General features: G+C 39.7%; 1 long non-coding RNA gene across 3 annotated transcripts in view; it reads left to right on the plus strand.

Moving 5' to 3' along the window:
• Positions 1 to 19,824, plus strand: part of LOC143982807 (uncharacterized) — a 43,817-nt gene that overhangs the window by 5,981 nt on the left and 18,012 nt on the right. For all 3 annotated transcript variants that reach the window (XR_013274516.1, XR_013274515.1, XR_013274514.1), the window contains exons 2-3: positions 7,912 to 8,081; positions 11,065 to 11,268. This is a non-coding gene — a long non-coding RNA (uncharacterized LOC143982807). The remainder of the gene's footprint in view (positions 1 to 7,911; positions 8,082 to 11,064; positions 11,269 to 19,824) is intronic.

The following is a 19,824-nucleotide window of genomic DNA, read 5'->3' on the forward strand; positions in this document are numbered from 1 at the left end:
TCTTAGGTTAACACAACTTAAATACTCATAATAGGGAAGTCAGTACAAGTAAAAAAAAAAAAGAATGGATCTTGTGTTTTCACAAACTTGGCAGAATACTTTGACTCTTTAACCGTGCAACTCTTAAATGTAACCTGTCATGGCAGAACATGTTCTGATCAAGCACAGGTACATATGTACTCTGCAAATAGATATTTATTTATCTAGAAATGTCTATCTATCTATCTATCTATCTATCTATCTATCTATCTATCTATCTATCTATCTATCTATCTATCTATCTATCTATCTATTTATATATCTATGTCTCACAGTAAAATAATACCTTGCATTGGGTTATTGTCTTTAAAAGGTTACTCTGTGTTATATTCTGTTATTTCGTTTTGGGGAAAGATTCTGCATCTACAGAAGATTTCGATTTAAATAAATAGGTAGACAGCAAGTGCAGGCATAGCATACACCATACAAATGTATATTATTAGATCTACAATCCACCTCTATTATTCAAAGCCCATGAATAATAGATTGTGCACTATTATTCATAGATTGTATCCCTGGCATTCCCACACTCTATGCTAACCCACTGGTCCATAGGCCTCAGTAGTATTACCATTTCAGTGTTTACTAACTTATAAATCTTAATGTATTTTGGGTCATGTAGTACAACTATCAGCTACAGGTATAGAGCAAGCAGTCACATCTTTAACATTCAGCCCATACAGTCACCTGTACTCAGGCTGAATATTGTGAAGTGCAGTGATGAACTGTAGAGCCTCCATGACTTACACTGGTCAATTCATAGAGCTGGCAAATTAACTATTTTACTATAGTTCTGGCTTTGTATTTAAATATCATTCCTGGGTCTAATAGAAACACCATACTGGTACAGACTGATATTGCTGTGCTATTTTTTTCCTTATTTAAGTTTTGTTTGTAAAGGTCCATTGTAGCCCAAACATACTGCCTTGCATAGAAAAATAAAATGAACACAACACTCACAGACACACACACACACACATACACACACACACACACACGTGCGCAAACATGTTCACAAACGCATACTAACAACACATACTAAAAATGTTATTAATAACTATTTAATAAAATGCATATTGCATTTCATTTTTATTAGTCCTTTATTTGGTTATTTTTTCCTATTTTTTTCTGACTATACATATTCATTTTAATGATAAATCAGCTAACAACAATATAGTACTTTTTTGTCTTGAATTGGCAAGGGTGTAACAAAAACATGTAGACTTTGGGTTATTGTACCAGCCTATCTAATTTTTTTCTTCTCTAAATAAAACAAAACAAAACAATAAAATACTTTAAGAAAGTAAAAATCAGAGTATTAGATATTTATAATAATATAAGACAGGTGGGATCTTCATAACCAAGTCTTAAATAAAATGGCTACTCATGTCATTAACCTCACAGCCCTATGTACTTTTCCTGTCAATGTCTGAAAAGCCACCCCCAACCATAGTGAATAGAGCTTCATTGACATTAAAATACTACAAAAAGGGCTTCTTCACTTAAATGTATTATTTTATTTTATACTGAGCAGATGTCTTGGTATGAGAGATTGATCTAATTTTTGGGAAATGATGCTGGGGATTAATGCAATAAGATATCTATATCTATCTATCTATCTATCTATCTATCTATCTATCTATCTATCTATCTATCTATCTATCTATCTATCTATCTATCTATCTATATATATATATATATATATATATATATATATATATATGTATATATATATATATTTATATTTATATAGATATAGATATATATCTTTTTAAATGTAATTTGACCCAGATAATGTACCTAAAAAGGAAAATAATAGGTAATAAAGAAAAGAAAACATATTTTAAAACATTAACAACTGCACTAAGTGATTAAGAATTCCAGCAGCTGTATGTAAAATATATGCAATAAGAAAACATAAAATAGTAGTAGAGTACACACTCACACACACACTCAAATAAATTACAGTGGCAAAGTATTCCTTTTCTTGATTCCAGATTACATTTTTATTTCATTAAAAACCTAAAACTTTTACAGTTATCTATTATCTGCTTGCTTATATGCTACAAATGTTAAACTTTTTAAATGTATTCCTTTTTTAGTGTCCCCTCAAAGTTATTTTCAGCCATCTACAGATTAGATTGATGCAGACTTTTCGATGAATAAGAAAGATGCTTACAAAGTCTTGTTTTTGTATATGGTCCTTAAGGTCTAATTTATTCAGGAAAACAGCTTGTGTTAGGTTCAAGACCAGAGAGCTATCACCTGCGTTATAATAAGCCAAGCTGATGCCTTCTAAACCTGTTATAGTTGTCAATGTGAACGGTGCAATATTATCAATGAAAACTTTGATGTACGCTTTGACCTTCCTTTGGATCAGAGGTAACCACTCATCTTTCACAAGTATTGTGCTTTTCCATGACTACATTAACCATAGCTCTTCCCTGTGCTCAGAACATCTTGCCAAATCGAGTGGGATTATGTGTTCAATCACAAAAAGCTTCCAGGCATTTTACAGGGACGAGGTGTTGCTGTTGTATTTTATTGCACAACTACAAAAAAAATGCCAACACAAATATAACTCCCTATAGAAAGGAGGAGTAGCTGATAAAGAAAAACAGGTAACACCTGTACTGGAACAGGGAGAAACAGGTGTGTGCAGGGATGTAGTTATCTGCTGTAAAGTAAAAGTTTAATTTTAATAAAAATATATCTACCTTGGATCTGCATTACTTTCACCATTTACACCTTTGAGTATTTTGTGATGTAGAATAACATGTATTATCCACCTGTGAGCTCACAAGCAGGATATTTTTGCCACTTTGAAAAATACGTGCGTACACACACACGGTTGATTGAATAAAGGTATAAAGAATGTTCGCTTTATAAAACGGTATTTTCGCATTATAAAGTGAAGATTCAGTTAAAATGTTGAAGCTAAATCAAAAAAGCACATGATAGGACGTTCAACTAGAACAAAGATTCATCTTATTTCATAAACAAAGTGAAAGTACACTATGGGGGGTATTTATGAAAGGCAAATCCAGTACAAGTGCAAACTACAAGTGCAAAGTGTACTTGAAATTGCACTGAAAGTGCACTTGGAAGTAAAGTTGCTGTAGATCCGAGGGGGACATGCAAGGAAAATAAAAAACAGCATTTTAGCTTGTACATCATTGGATGATAAAATCAGAAAAGCTTCCTCTCATTTCAGATCTACCCCTTAGATTTACAGCGACTGCACTTCCAAGTGCACTTTGCACTTATAGTTTGCACTCGTAGTGCAAAGTGGATTTGCCTTTCGTAAATAACCCCCTTTGCAAAGTAAACACAACAGTGCCAACTGAACAACCTCTAGTTTTTCAGTAAATCAACCTTATAGGGTTTTCTGTGTAGCTACACATAGGAGTTGTTTTACTAAAACTGGAGACTGCAAAATCTGGTGCAGCTCTGCATGATAGCCAATCAGCTTTTAACTTCAGCTTGTCCAATTAAGTATTGACAAGAAAACCTGATCGCTGATTGGTTTTAAATCAGAGCTGCACCAGATTTTGCACTCTGCATTTTTAGTAAATCAACCCCATTACTGTTGGAAAAAAAAAAGATTAGCATCACGCACCCATATGAAAAATGAAAAATATTAATATAGACCAGGGTTTCTCAACAAGGGTTCCATGGAACCATAGGGTTCCTCCAGTGGTTGCTCAGGGTTCCTTGAGAAATTAGAAATTTCTGCCTCTTAGATTCTGCCACCATTAATCTTTTTAGCTATTTGTAAGGGGGCAATTCTTCCCAGTATCTACAAGCATAAGCAGCATTCTTCCCACTGACCATTACACTAATGTATCACGAGTTGTAGATATAGTTATTTTTAGCAGGGGTTCCCTGAGACCAGAAAGTTATATCAAGGGATCCTCTGTGTTGAAAAGGTTGAGAAAGTCTGATATAGGCAGTCTTCATCCATCTTTTATTGATGACCCTTCACTGTCCAACAAGTTAGCCCCATGCATAGTAAGTCCAGTATAACCTACACTGTAACACTGGCCCACATATAGGTCTTAATCAGGGCACTAGCCAGCTGTAAAAATGTCTCATGCAATGCTTCCCTCCCAGCACTGCAAGGTTTAAATGCCAAATTTATTTTTCTAGATGATTAGAATAAGCAGTATTACTTACCCGGTCCTGCATTGAATGTGATGACAACAGAAGGCATATGATTGGATAAGCAACAGTGATGGGCTTTAAGAACTGTTAAGCAACATGACCCGTAGCAACCAATTCGAGTCTATTTTATACTGGTTTGACATCAGTAAAATTATCCAATACTGCATTGAATTGCTTTAGAGTAAGGGCACTTTATTGTATAATAATGGTTACAGAGAGTGTTTACATGATATCTATCAGTAGAGCATATTTCACTGGAAACATTTGAGTTAATTAATAGAAAGTTAATTTTTTTCCCTCTTCTCCTACTAGGGTCTTGGAATGGAGTGCATTTGTTCGGCTGCTGTAAAATGTTTTTATCTTAGCTACGTGAGCTTATTTAGTAAGAATGTACAATGTGATAATACGTTGTGACTGATAGCAACCAATCCTGTTTCATTTTCCATTGTTGGTTCAGTAAAAAAAAAGATTTTAGAATGGTAACTATCATGTGCTGCACTTACATAGTTAGTGTACTTTGCATTACCATATTAAATAAGGCTGCATGCCTTCATAAATGCATGCTTACCTAACCCCCTATCCCATTCAGACCCCCTAATAGCCAATGCCACCTCTAAGTTGGGGTGAACTGACAGTAGAGAAGAACAGTGGTGTTTCTAAGAAAGGCATTTGATTCTTTCTATCCTTAGGGGGAGTGGTAATCCTGCTTGTAGACGTATGATGTAGGAACTGGTGGATGAAACATCTAGGTTTTATTGTCAAAGCTTAATTGAACAAGCTGAAGTTAGAAACTGAATGGTTACTATGCACAGCTGCACCAGATTCTGTGTGCACCAGTTTTACTTTATCTCCCCCATAATGATTGGCGAGTGCAAGGATAAATATCACTAATCACAACAACCTCTGAGGACCACTCCAGTGACGAATATCTAAAATTGATTCAGAGGAGACAGTCCCCCTATTAAAGACAAATGACCAGAGAGAGAGAGAGAGAGAGAGAGAGAGAGAGAGAGAGAGAGAGAGAGAGAATCTGTAACTTGCAGTCTAATAGCCCACCGCAAAGTTTGAAACAAGAATACAAAAACATGTATGCACTGCAGAGTAATACACAACAGATTATGAAAGCTGCACAAACATGGACTCAATCAGGGTAACATATGGTTGTAGATCATAGTCTATAAAACTCTATAATGACAGAGAGTTTAGCTAAGAATCACTTCTTCAGTAAAACAGCTCAGAACAGCTATCCATGATTATTCTCATAGACAGCATCCCTCTCACTAAAGTCCAGGGTAGCTCTGGTAACATAGGCAAACAGCTGGAGGGATTAACCCCCCTAGCGGTAATCCCGAGCCTGGCTCGGGTTGGGATTTTAATAACAGGAGCGGTAACCCCGAGCCAGACTCAGGATCTCATCGCTGGATGCAGGGAGGACACAGGAGAGTTACTTACCTTGTCCCCTGGATCCAGCGATGTCCTCCGCGCTGTGTGATCGAGCTGTCCTCCGCTCGATTCACAGTGCCGAACGCCGCCGAGCTCCATTCCCTGCGACGTTACGGCGCACGAGAGCGGAGAACGGCGGCAAATTCAAAAAAGTAAAAAGACACAAAACACACACAGCACTGCAATCTTACAGATTACAGTACTGTATTAAAAATTACACACCCCCTTTGACCCTAGGTGTCTGTGCAGTGCCCTGCATGCACTTTTATATTATAAATACAGTTTTTTCTGCCTGGAATTTGGAGATTGCCCATAGTAACCAAAAAGTGTCCCTTTTTCAGTGTTTTAGGATTTGATTACATTATTGAATAATTTTTATTATTATTTATTATATTATAAACTTTATCATACCCAGGATGTCTGTTAGACTCTGGTTTGAACAGATTTAAGAGAGTTATTCCTAAGAATTACAGGACTACAATATAAAACACCAAATTTCCATGCAAAATAATTGTACTGCTTTCAGCACCTAAAACCAGACTGAATCATACCGCCAGGGAGGTTAAAGGTCCCCCCCCCCAAAAATAAAAGGACCATCCAACTGGACACCCCTTAGTAGCTGGATCACTTAGATTAGCTGTGTGATATTAGGTTCCTGCCACCCATTTCTGACAGTGGAGGGCCTCTCACCTGATTGAAAATCACTTACCCGGCTACCTCTGCCACATCAGATGTGGTCTTGTGGAGCTGATGAGGGAGGATAGCAGAGAAACATATCTTCCTTGGATGTGTCCAGGAATTGTGAGAAATGGAGTTAAAGGGGCCTACATCTGTATTTAAACATTGTGACTAATTGCGGGCACTCTGCTAGAGTTGCAATACAATAGCTTCTACACTTTCCAGACCTTAGATCCTGACCAAGTATGCAAATCAGTTGTTCTAGCTTCACTCTTTTCTTACTGCATGCTTATTTCAGTCAATTACATACAGTCAAACAACTAACAATTTCAGAAGGTGATCAGCAGGGTCATTCTGCTTATGCTCTTTGGTGTTTTGTTTCATCTCTTAAAGGAGAGGTTCACCTTTAGTAAAGTGTTACATCCTCTTCCCGCACCTGCTGTCACCGTTTAAAAACGTCACGGCTGTGTCGGGCTCGTACAGCTAATTTATTCATTCACAAATGTCTGTGATTGAAAAAAACTACAAGTCCCATCTACCACTGCAGAATACGAACCAGCAGTTTCAAAGAACTGCAAGCACGCTGATTAGCACGCTCATAGTACAGTCGAGAGTGTGCGGGAACCTGACATTGCATCCATAATCTGTTGATTGAGGGTGCAATGCTTTTCAGGCTCCTGCAAAAAATAAATGCATTTTCTACCTGTAAAATCATTTGCATTTATTTATTTTTTTAAAGATGAACTTAACCTTCTGCTCTATTATTTCCAGTTCACGTACAGACAACTATACTGTAATGATTACCACAAGCAAAAGAACTAAGTGCTGTCCTTTTTGTGGGAGTAGTCTTATTAGTGAACACCTTTGTAGCAGGTTATAGAAGACCGGTCACCATCATTTCAGATCAGGCCTTTTTTGGTGCGGCAAAATAAACAAATGAAGCCCCTGCTACCATCTCCCCATTGACCTGATATGAAACTGATCAAGCCAAAGATCTGTGTTATCAAATTTTTAATCAAGGCACAGCAAAGAATTATGCTCTTGAGGACAAATGCTACTTTTTAGAATCAGTGTGATACAAATGAGTTAGCGATCAGGGAGAAGTTAATCTGCTGCTACTAAGCAATAAAAATCACTAGTGTAGTTTAGCTGAAAAGTTGCCCAGTTGCCTGAACGACTCTACAAACTAGGCTAGGAAGATTTGAAGGAAACATGTTGTGATAAAACAATGGAGGATGTCGTTGCTGACCTGTCTTTCCGAGAATGGCAATTGGCAGGGCGTCATGCTGCTGCTTTGGCTTTAGTACTTTTTGAGTCACTGACCTAGTATAAGCATATAGATAAAGAATTCTGACACTCATTTGCTGCTTTCTTGTTCTGGGTCTGTGGTTCAGAAATATTGAAGTCAAATGGAGTCAGAGACCTTGCATAATTGGAAGTCTGCTAATGGCAAGCTGCTTATTAATCTCATGATGGATGTTCTTTAGAGTAAACCCATACTTTCCCATGCCGGGCAAAGCAACAGGTTCATTTTAATTGCATCCTTATGCCTAGTACCATTACTTATCTTTTTTTTCTCTCCCACAGCTCCATTAAATACCAGGAGCCGAAGGAAATACCAGGTACTGATTGGCCAGCACTGTCACACAAGGAGTCTATAGCCCTGACTAAGCAGCAACTCCGGAGGCTTGTAACCTATGCAGGGCTTTCCCTACACCACAGGTGGCTTAATGTAGTGGTGGAGGAGCAAAAGGAAGGCAAGTATAAGCTGTTGAAGAGGACTGCATTAGTGAGAACCTGTTGCTTTTCCCTGTGTGGCCAATAGAGTGGTTCACATGAGGGACATTAGTAAATTTGTTGTTAATTATGGCCCACTGATTCTGCTTTGGCAGATTTAGTCAGTGATGAGAAAATATTTTTTTAAATGAAGTACTTCAAAATGCATTGATTTACTAAAGGATTAATTTCATCAGGTTCAGGTAGAATCAGTGTTATTTAGGTCATAATTTTTGTCGGTTGCATATTTTCAGTGATGAAAATTTTAATTTAGTCAATTGACAAAATCTATGATGAAAGTCAATTCCAATTTTCATCAATGAGCAAAAACAGAATGAAAATGTGAGAAAGGGACATTTACCCACCTGAACTTCTGCTTTCCCCCGAGCTCCGCCTGTTAAAGCCTCAGACCCTGACAAACTGTATTGGGTGAGAGATGCAGGCTCCCTCTGGCTGCCTGCTGCCTGGGAGTTCTGGAACAATGGGGGTTATTTACTACAAGTGCACTTGGAAGTGCAGTCGCTGTAGATCTGAGGGGGACAAGGAAAAGAAAAAACAGCATTTTTGCTTGCACGTGATTGAGTGATAAAATCAACAGAGCTTCCCCTCATTTCAGAGCTTCCCCTCAGATCTACAGCGACTGCACTTTTAAGTGCACTTGTAGCGCAGAGTGGAATTGCCTTTAGTAAATCAACCACAATGTCCTGCAAACCACGTGGTGAGTGTTTCTCCTCCCGGCAAGGTAGCAGTGCTTAGCCCTGTGTAAAATAACAGCCTTCCCAGACCAATTCTCTGCCCTGTGCACTCCCTCAATCCCATTTACTTCCCCACCAAATGTTATTAGATTTTTACTACAGGAGTATATAATGAGCTTGGAAATTCTAGAGAAATGCTTAAATAATGCATTACAATTTAACTAAACCCAATAGATTTTAGTATTTTAGTAGAGTAAAATATCCCGTACATTTTAGTCTACTAAAATGTATTGGAGATTTTAGTCGACTAAAATATGGCTAAAACTACAGTGAAACAATTCAGGTGATTAAAATATGACTAAAACTAAAATAGCATTTTAATCAAAAGACTATGACTAAAACGAAATTGAAATTTGACGTCACAATTAACATTGGGTAGGATGAGTATTTTTATTCAAATTCTCTTGAACTGGACTGAATGCTTTATGTAAACATAGGCTAGGATAAAAATATAGTATTTGGAAAATCAGCATGCATATATAAAATTTGTGTTTAACATGCCAAAGTTTGAGGTAAGTAAAAATGTACCGCTAAGCCCCCGTACACACGGTCGGAGATTCCGGCAACCAAATCTGTTGGATTAATTCCGGAAGAGGTCCGGAAGTGATGTTGCATACACACGGTCGGACTCAGTTGTCGGAAAATATGATTGTACATAACGTGATGACGTTATTTCGTTAGACGGGACTACGTTCAGGTTAGTAGCCAATAGCTTTGGTCTAGGAATTTGATCTGAGCATGCGTGGCACTTTGTCTGTCCGAGTAGGCTACACATGATCGGAGTATGTCTGATCGGAGCATTTTGTCGGAAAATTTTACCGGCAAGTTGGAAAAGTTGGTCCGTCGGATATTCCGATGGAAACAGTCCAATGCAGACCACACACAGTCGGAATATCCGACAAAACGGTCCAATAGCAAACATTCCGTCAGAATCTCCGACCATGTGTACAAGGGCTAAAAGGCTGTATGATTCAGACGAAAGAGTTTTGTCAAGCCAGGGTGTGTAGGAAACAGTTGAGGTTCATTCAAACTGAGTTGACTTGAGTGAGCTTTCCTTTCATAAAAACAGTTGTTTATCGAACTTTTGAATTTTGCTCTCTTTCAGTTTCATTTACAGGTTCCTCTAAAACATAAGCAACAGAATGAAAAGAGAAACACCAGGCTTAACGAGGAACCTATTTTTTTTTAGTCCCTCTTACCTGTTACCTAGGGTTGACCTCAATTCACCTGCTCACCTGTCCCATGGATCCACTGTTCTGCTGTGATCTGCTGCACCGCCACCCCAAGCTTCTGGGAACCTCTTCCTGGTTCAGGTAGCCTGGTCCGCTGATGACACACACCAGGCCTGCCCTCCTCTGTTCCATGTCAATGGAATGTGAAGCATCCTGGGATATGTGCTGTTCTTATTTCAGGAGGCTTCAGATAGGTGGAGATGTCATTCTCATCTAAGCAAGAATACCACCAGGGGGTGATATGGAAAAAATAATAAAAAAGGTAAACAAACAAAGGAAGAAAATATTCAGTTTTAGATTGCGGAGGGGGTAAAGAGAGCAATGCTGTCCAATGCATCCAGCGGGTCAAGGTCTGTATTGAGAACGTGCTGTATTATCATATACACACATACACATACCTACATATATACATATATACACCTATCTCTATGTACATATATACATTGAAACATTACAAAGAAGGTTTTAAAAATCCATGCTAACAAATTTACGTTGCCATAAGCCTGAATCATTCATATAAAACATGGTGGATCCATGGATAAGCTGACCAACTGGATCTTCACATGGTTTACTGCCACTGTAACCTATCCTTTTCAAGGTACGAAGTACTGTGTGCTCAGAGATCCCTTCCACAGGGATCCATCGATAAGAATAAGAGAGGTTATCTGAGTAGATGTGGACTTCTCTGGGCTTTCCTTTAGCCCAGGCTTAGTTCTTACTGGATGTTTTTTGCTGTTATCTATAAACATAAACTGTATCTATGGGCAAAATGTACAATCCTATATTTATTTACATATTGTATTTCAATTATTTGATGCCTACTCTCCATATTCTGAATGGTCTCGAAGTTCGTAAAGTTACTTTTTGAAGATCCCCACAGAGCTGCTTCCTTGAATTCTGTAACACATATTCATTATACCCTGTGGGTAGGCACTGCTGTGTTACACATTTCACAGAGCCTGTCTTCTGAACTACAGAGGTGCTGAGGGGAGGAGTTTCAAGAAAGCGGAGTCCGTACAGGAATCACTGCTTGCAGGCAGCAATGTACCATGGGATATGTAGTCCTCAGAAATGGAAAGAACAGAGGAGAAGCTGCAAAGCATGCAGGGAATTCAGGAAATTGTGAAAAGATGATGACCAGCAGACAGGCAGACCTCACAGCATGAAAGGACAATTTTCAAGTAAGATTATATTGGAGTGCAAAAAAAAAACCCATTGTTTGTATTGTTATTACAATGATAATGTTATAACGTGAAAGTTTATGTGGTGGCTATAGAACTCCTTTAAGAGATTGTAATTCTAAGATGGTGTAAATATTGTACCTGCAGCCACATAGCTCCCAACTTAGAACAACGTCTCTCTGCCCCTCTTTCCTTCTCATTTGTCCCTCATTTTGGTCTGATCTATATAGTTGTATATTAAACGCACTACTAAGTCTTTTTATCTAATTTCAAAATTGCTGCATTTGTAAATTTCAAAAGCCAATATGAAGGAATAGTAGTGATAAATAAAAATAAAAACGGATAACTAATTACCGTATATACTCGAGTATAGGCCGACCCGAGTATAAGCCGAGGCCCCCAATTTACCCCCAAAAAACTGGGAAACCTATTGACTCGTGTATAAGCCGAGGGTGAGATATGCCTGTCCATCCCTGTGTGTGTGTCCATCCATCCATCCATCCCTGTGTGTGTGTGTGTCCATCCATCCATCCATCCATCCCTGTGTGTGTGTCCATCCATCCATCCATCCCTGTGTGTGTGTGTGTCCATCCATCCATCCATCCCTGTGTGTGTGTCCATCCATCCATCCATCCCTGTGTGTGTGTGTGTCCATCCGTGTGTGTGTCCATCCGTGTGTGTGTGTGTGTGTGTGTGTGTGTGTGTGTGTGGCCTTGTGTGTCCAGCCTACCTGTGTCCCGAGCCTCCGTCCGGTCCCGAGCCTCCGTCCGGTCCCGTCCCGTCCCGAGCCTCCGTCCGGTCCCGTCCCGTCCCGAGCCTCCGTCCGGTCCCGTCCCGTCCCGAGCCGAGCCTCCGTCCGGTCCCGTCCCGTCCCGAGACTCCGTCCGGTCCCGTCCCGAGCCGAGCCTCCGTCCGGTCCCGTCCCAGGATCACCGCTCTTCGTCGGCGCCCATTCCCCTGTTCAAATGCCGCGCCTCCCTGTCTGTGATAGGCGGAACACAATTTCCCAGCAGCCTGTGTTCCGCCTATCACGGACATCGTCTCATCCTCGTCCGTAGTACGAGGATGAGACGATGTCCGTGATAGGCGGAACACAGGCTGCTGGGAAATTCAGTGTTCCGCCTATCACAGGCGAAGGCGGAGCCGGAGGCGCGGCTTTTGAATTATAGAATGGCCGCTGTCTGTCTGCTCGACACGCTGATCGAGCAGGCAGACAGCGATGACTCGAGTATAAGCCGAGGGGGGCACTTTCAGCCTCAAAAAAGAGGCTGAAAATCTCGGCTTATACTCGAGTATATACGGTATTCCTTTTTGTTATAACTCTTCTTTCAGGGGTATGGCAGGGATGTGTGTCCTATGCCTACATGCTTTTGCTAATAGTTGTCCCTCATTCCCATCTCAAAAAGTTGGGGGGTATACAGCAATATTAATTCCATGGCCAACATCTAGTAGATCACAACAACTTACCCGATCTCATGTTTGGTCAAATGACAGCTAAAACATTTAACCATGTTTACATGAATTATACAGCATATGCTGAGGTATTTAATTGGAGCTACAATTTCTCTGTTTGGGTTAATAGGCTGTACCTGGTTGTGATATATAATGTATATATTTCCATTTTTGCTATTTGGAAGAAAAAAACATTTTTTTTTTTTATTCATGATGTATACTTTATATTATAACCATGCTTGTATATTCTCTCTCCCTCTACCAGTTCTCTCTGTCACTCCTTTTTAGATTTTAATATACAAACAGAATGAATTGGTCAGAACTGAAGCTCTTGGCTCTGCAAGAAAACTGCAATTGATGGGGCACAGTTGGCTGCATTTGATGGGCACAATTGGCTACATATGGTGGGCATAGTGGAATGCGTTGCACCATGCTGACCTTGTAAGATGGAACTATTAGATTTAGTACTAGTTCATACCAGGCGCAGTTCCATTCAGTTCTATTCAGTTCCGTGTGCTTTTTTTTTCTGCACAAAATGCGCAGAGTTTTCAATTTATTCCAATGGCTCTAGTTCACACCATGCAGTCAGTTTCTACACTGGAAACTGACTGCATGGTGTGAACGAGAGCCATTGTAATACATGGAAAACACTGTGCATGCATTTTTAGTGCAAAAAAAAAAAAGCACACGGAACTGAACGAAACTGCATCTGGTGTGAACTAGCACTTAAAGCTAAGCTCCAGATGAGTTACATATAAGGGAGATGTTTTACCTGTCAAACAATATGTATTTGTGTCCATCCAGTCCTGAGATTAAGGTTGGATTCACACCTATGCATTTTTAGTGCTTTTTGGATTTTGCAGATTTGCACTACGGTCCATTTGACATGGTTTCCTATGGAACACGTTCTGTAGTGCAAATCTGCAAAAGGCAAAAAGCACTAAAAAAGCATAGGTGTGAATCCAGCCTTACACAGTTTTTCCACACTGCACAGTCCTGTCGGGTACCAGAAGAGATCTGTTTAGGAAAATTTCGATTAGGGAATGGTTAGTACCTCTGTTACCTTTGTATTTTTGTTGTCTGTGATCCATCGGGGAGAATAGGGTAAAGAGCCAAGCACAGCGGTCCTAACTAACTAACTATGAAATTTTTTATTTTTTTGTTCAACATTTTCTGTCTTCTTTTGTTTGTTTAGCAAAAAACAAAAAAACCTAGTGGTGATTAAATAGCACCAGAAGAAAGCTCTATTTGTGTGAAAAAAATTATAAAATTTTTATTTGGGTACAGCATGTAATTTAACCTCCCTGGCGGTACGATTATTTCGGATTTTAGGTGCTAAAAGCGGTACCATTATTTTGCATGAAAATTTGTCGTTTTATATTGTAGTCCTGCTATTCTTAGGAATAACTCTCTTAAATCTGTCCAAACCAGAGTCTAGCAGACATCCCGGGTATGATAAAGTTTGAAAAATGAAATCATAAATTATAATATAATAAATAACTATAAATAATTGTACCAAATAATAATATAACAATAATAAAAATTATTCAATAATGTAATCAAATCAAAAACACTGAAATTTGCTCAGTTGCAGAATTGTCACTGTCATTACTTTTCAGTATTTGATGACGGATCTCCCCACAAATCGCTATCTCTCAATTCTGCGAGTGATTCCAATTTATTATCGCTGTTTTCTAGCTGGTCTAAAATCATTTTTGATGTACAGTGACAGTTTTGGTTGCTATGGACAATCTCCAGTTTCCAGGCATAAAGAACAGTTTTTATTATATAAAACTGCATGCAGGACACTGGGCAGACCACTAGGGACAAAGGGGATGTGAAATATTTACATACAGCAATGTAATCTGTAAGATTACATTATACTGTATGTATACTGTTTGTTTCACTTTTTGAATTTGGCGCCGATCTCCGTGCCCGTGCGTCGCAACGCTCGCAGGGCACGGAGATCGGCGGTGTGATGCATCGAGCGAGACACGGCTCGCTCGTACAGCGGGGAGACAACGCTGGATCCGAGGGAGAAGGTAAGTAAACCTCCTCCTGGATCCAGCGACGCGGTCCCGAGTCTGACTCGGGGATACCGCTTTTGGTATGAAAAATCCACCCCGAGTCAGACTCGGGAATACCGTCAGGGGGGTTAAAGTGTGACAGCGCTGAAAATTGGCTTGGGCAGGAACGTGGGTAAATGTGCCCAGTAGGCAAGAGGTTAAAAAAATGTTGGCTTTTCTACCGGGACCAATAGTGAGCCTCCGTCCGGAGCCGTCCCAGGATCACCGCTCTTCGTCGGCGCCCATTCCCCTGTTCAAATGCCGCGCCTCCCTGTCTGTGATAGGCGGAACACAATTTCCCAGCAGCCTGTGTTCCGCCTATCACGGACATCGTCTCATCCTCGTCCGTAGTACGAGGATGAGACGATGTCCGTGATAGGCGGAACACAGGCTGCTGGGAAATTCAGTGTTCCGCCTATCACAGGCGAAGGCGGAGCCGGAGGCGCGGCTTTTGAATTATAGAATGGCCGCTGTCTGTCTGCTCGACACGCTGATCGAGCAGGCAGACAGCGATGACTCGAGTATAAGCCGAGGGGGGCACTTTCAGCCTCAAAAAAGAGGCTGAAAATCTCGGCTTATACTCGAGTATATACGGTATTCCTTTTTGTTATAACTCTTCTTTCAGGGGTATGGCAGGGATGTGTGTCCTATGCCTACATGCTTTTGCTAATAGTTGTCCCTCATTCCCATCTCAAAAAGTTGGGGGGTATACAGCAATATTAATTCCATGGCCAACATCTAGTAGATCACAACAACTTACCCGATCTCATGTTTGGTCAAATGACAGCTAAAACATTTAACCATGTTTACATGAATTATACAGCATATGCTGAGGTATTTAATTGGAGCTACAATTTCTCTGTTTGGGTTAATAGGCTGTACCTGGTTGTGATATATAATGTATATATTTCCATTTTTGCTATTTGGAAGAAAAAAACATTTTTTTTTTTTATTCATGATGTATACTTTATATTATAACCATGCTTGTATATTCTCTCTCCCTCTACCAGTTCTCTCTGTCACTCCTTTTTAGATTTTAATATACAAACAGAATGAATTGGTCAGAACTGAAGCTCTTGGCTCTGCAAGAAAACTGCAATTGATGGGGCACAGTTGGCTGCATTTGATGGGCACAATTGGCTACATATGGTGGGCATAGTGGAATGCGTTGCACCATGCTGACCTTGTAAGATGGAACTATTAGATTTAGTACTAGTTCATACCAGGCGCAGTTCCATTCAGTTCTATTCAGTTCCGTGTGCTTTTTTTTTCTGCACAAAATGCGCAGAGTTTTCAATTTATTCCAATGGCTCTAGTTCACACCATGCAGTCAGTTTCTACACTGGAAACTGACTGCATGGTGTGAACGAGAGCCATTGTAATACATGGAAAACACTGTGCATGCATTTTTAGTGCAAAAAAAAAAAAGCACACGGAACTGAACGAAACTGCATCTGGTGTGAACTAGCACTTAAAGCTAAGCTCCAGATGAGTTACATATAAGGGAGATGTTTTACCTGTCAAACAATATGTATTTGTGTCCATCCAGTCCTGAGATTAAGGTTGGATTCACACCTATGCATTTTTAGTGCTTTTTGGATTTTGCAGATTTGCACTACGGTCCATTTGACATGGTTTCCTATGGAACACGTTCTGTAGTGCAAATCTGCAAAAGGCAAAAAGCACTAAAAAAGCATAGGTGTGAATCCAGCCTTACACAGTTTTTCCACACTGCACAGTCCTGTCGGGTACCAGAAGAGATCTGTTTAGGAAAATTTCGATTAGGGAATGGTTAGTACCTCTGTTACCTTTGTATTTTTGTTGTCTGTGATCCATCGGGGAGAATAGGGTAAAGAGCCAAGCACAGCGGTCCTAACTAACTAACTATGAAATTTTTTATTTTTTTGTTCAACATTTTCTGTCTTCTTTTGTTTGTTTAGCAAAAAACAAAAAAACCTAGTGGTGATTAAATAGCACCAGAAGAAAGCTCTATTTGTGTGAAAAAAATTATAAAATTTTTATTTGGGTACAGCATGTAATTTAACCTCCCTGGCGGTACGATTATTTCGGATTTTAGGTGCTAAAAGCGGTACCATTATTTTGCATGAAAATTTGTCGTTTTATATTGTAGTCCTGCTATTCTTAGGAATAACTCTCTTAAATCTGTCCAAACCAGAGTCTAGCAGACATCCCGGGTATGATAAAGTTTGAAAAATGAAATCATAAATTATAATATAATAAATAACTATAAATAATTGTACCAAATAATAATATAACAATAATAAAAATTATTCAATAATGTAATCAAATCAAAAACACTGAAATTTGCTCAGTTGCAGAATTGTCACTGTCATTACTTTTCAGTATTTGATGACGGATCTCCCCACAAATCGCTATCTCTCAATTCTGCGAGTGATTCCAATTTATTATCGCTGTTTTCTAGCTGGTCTAAAATCATTTTTGATGTACAGTGACAGTTTTGGTTGCTATGGACAATCTCCAGTTTCCAGGCATAAAGAACAGTTTTTATTATATAAAACTGCATGCAGGACACTGGGCAGACCACTAGGGACAAAGGGGATGTGAAATATTTACATACAGCAATGTAATCTGTAAGATTACATTATACTGTATGTATACTGTTTGTTTCACTTTTTGAATTTGGCGCCGATCTCCGTGCCCGTGCGTCGCAACGCTCGCAGGGCACGGAGATCGGCGGTGTGATGCATCGAGCGAGACACGGCTCGCTCGTACAGCGGGGAGACAACGCTGGATCCGAGGGAGAAGGTAAGTAAACCTCCTCCTGGATCCAGCGACGCGGTCCCGAGTCTGACTCGGGGATACCGCTTTTGGTATGAAAAATCCACCCCGAGTCAGACTCGGGAATACCGTCAGGGGGGTTAAAGTGTGACAGCGCTGAAAATTGGCTTGGGCAGGAACGTGGGTAAATGTGCCCAGTAGGCAAGAGGTTAAAAAAATGTTGGCTTTTCTACCGGGACCAATAGTGAGGGTGAATCTCTTCAGCAAGGACACACGGGAGTAAACATCTGACAGAGGCTTTAATCCTCCAACACTATTTAAATTAAAATAAAACATTTTGGATTTATATACCTTATTATATACCTTTTAAGTACTATGTTCCTTGTTAGCATAAAAGCACAGCTGGTTGGCTCCTTATGCTGTTTTTTTTCTTTTCCTAGGGGTTGAGTTACTAAAGAAAAATGGCTATTCACTCACCAAGAGAAGTTACACTTGAAAAGGCAATTTTCCCAAGATCTTAGTGAATGAGGTGAAGCTCTGCTGACTGACATCATCCAATCATGTGCTCAAAAATGCATTTTTTTCTGCACATGATTTGGATATTCTTTGCAAAGAGAAATTTCACCACGCTTGCTAAGCTCTGAGCTCAGATGTATAAGGGATTGCAATAGTTCAAAATCAGATTCTTAAACTGGCCGTACATGGAGAAATGAATTTGGAAAAAACTTTTGTTTTTGAAAAAGATCCATCTAATGACTGTATGTTAATACCATCATTGTATCAAATTGTTTTCCACATATTATTGATCGTTAACGACATTAATGATACATAATTAATGATCAGTGCACATGCGCTGTACTTTTTTTTCAAACTATTTATGATAGATTCCCCTACTAATGTTTAGAAAATCGCTTGATTGTGCAGAAGAATTCCGGCATGACAAATCTTTCTTTTGGCATAAGACTTTACATTTCCAGAATCAAAATGCGCCCACTAACGTTTCTAAAGTCGAGCGATCGGGCTTATCCAAAGCTTTTTCAAATGGTTTTCTATCTACGTATGGCCAGCTTTAGGCCTTGTTTACATTAATGGTGCTCTCTGAAGAGCGATCTGCATTCAGATCGCTCTTCAAAGAGCATTCCACAGGTGGCAAGTGGGCTTTGTATTACCTCTTTGTTGCCTGCTTTAACCCCTTGAACTCTGTAATGCACATGGCTGTGGGGCGCCCCCATTCTGAAGAATGTGTAGAATAATATTACATCATAAAATGTTTTCTTAAATGCGGGCCTTGTTTACACTAGCAGATGGGGGCATTAAAACCATGCGGTTGATCTGCAGTTTTGCAACTTCCCCTTATACTGCAAAGGCAACAGCTAGGAGTGTACACATGCCACAGCAAAAATTACCACCCACTTAATGCAACAGCAGGGATGATTTTTGCCTTGGCATGTGTACACTGCGGGCTGCTGCTTTGCAGTATAAGGGGGAGCAGTTGGGGGTGGTAAAACCATGGATCAACTGCAAGGTTTTAATGCCCCCCCAAACTGCTAGTGTAAATGAGGCCTAACACTGAGATTAAGAAATAAATGCAACCACTTCAGCCCCCCGGAAGATTTGCCCCCTCAATGACCAGGCTATTTTTTTGGGCTCAGCAATACGTCGTTTTAACTGCACGGTTGTGCGATGTTCGATCCTTTTTTCCCCATAAATAGAGCTTTCTTTTGGTGTATTTGATCACACAATTTTTTTTTGCGCTATAAACAAAAAAAGACCGTCAATTGTGAAAAAAAACATTTTTTTTTCTATAATAAATATCCAAAAAGAAAATGTAAAAAAAAAAAAAATTCTCAGTTTAGGCCAATATGTATTCTTCTACATATTTTTGGTAAAAAAAATCTCAATAAGCTTATATTGATCGGTTTGCGTAAATGTTATACAAAATAGGGGATATATATATATTTTTTTTTACTAGTAATGGAGGTGATCAGCGCTTTTTAGCGGGACTGCGACATTGCGGCAGACAGATCGGACACCTTTGACACTTTTTTGGGACCAGAGGCATTTACACAGCAATAAAGCAGTGCTATAAAAATGCCCTGATTACTGTATAAATGACACTGGCAGGGAAGGGGTTAACACTAGGGGGCGATCCTTGGGATGTGTTTCTAACTGTGGGGGGTGGGGGGAGGAATGGGACTGACTGGAGGAGGAGAGAGATCGCTGTTCCTAATCACTAGGAACAGCAGATCTCTCTCTACTCCCTTGTCAGAACGGGGAT

This window comes from Lithobates pipiens, unplaced genomic scaffold, assembly GCF_037356315.1.
Source record: "Lithobates pipiens isolate NorthernLeopardFrog02 unplaced genomic scaffold, aLitPip1_a1.2 Scaffold_16, whole genome shotgun sequence".
NCBI lineage: Eukaryota > Metazoa > Chordata > Amphibia > Anura > Ranidae > Lithobates > Lithobates pipiens.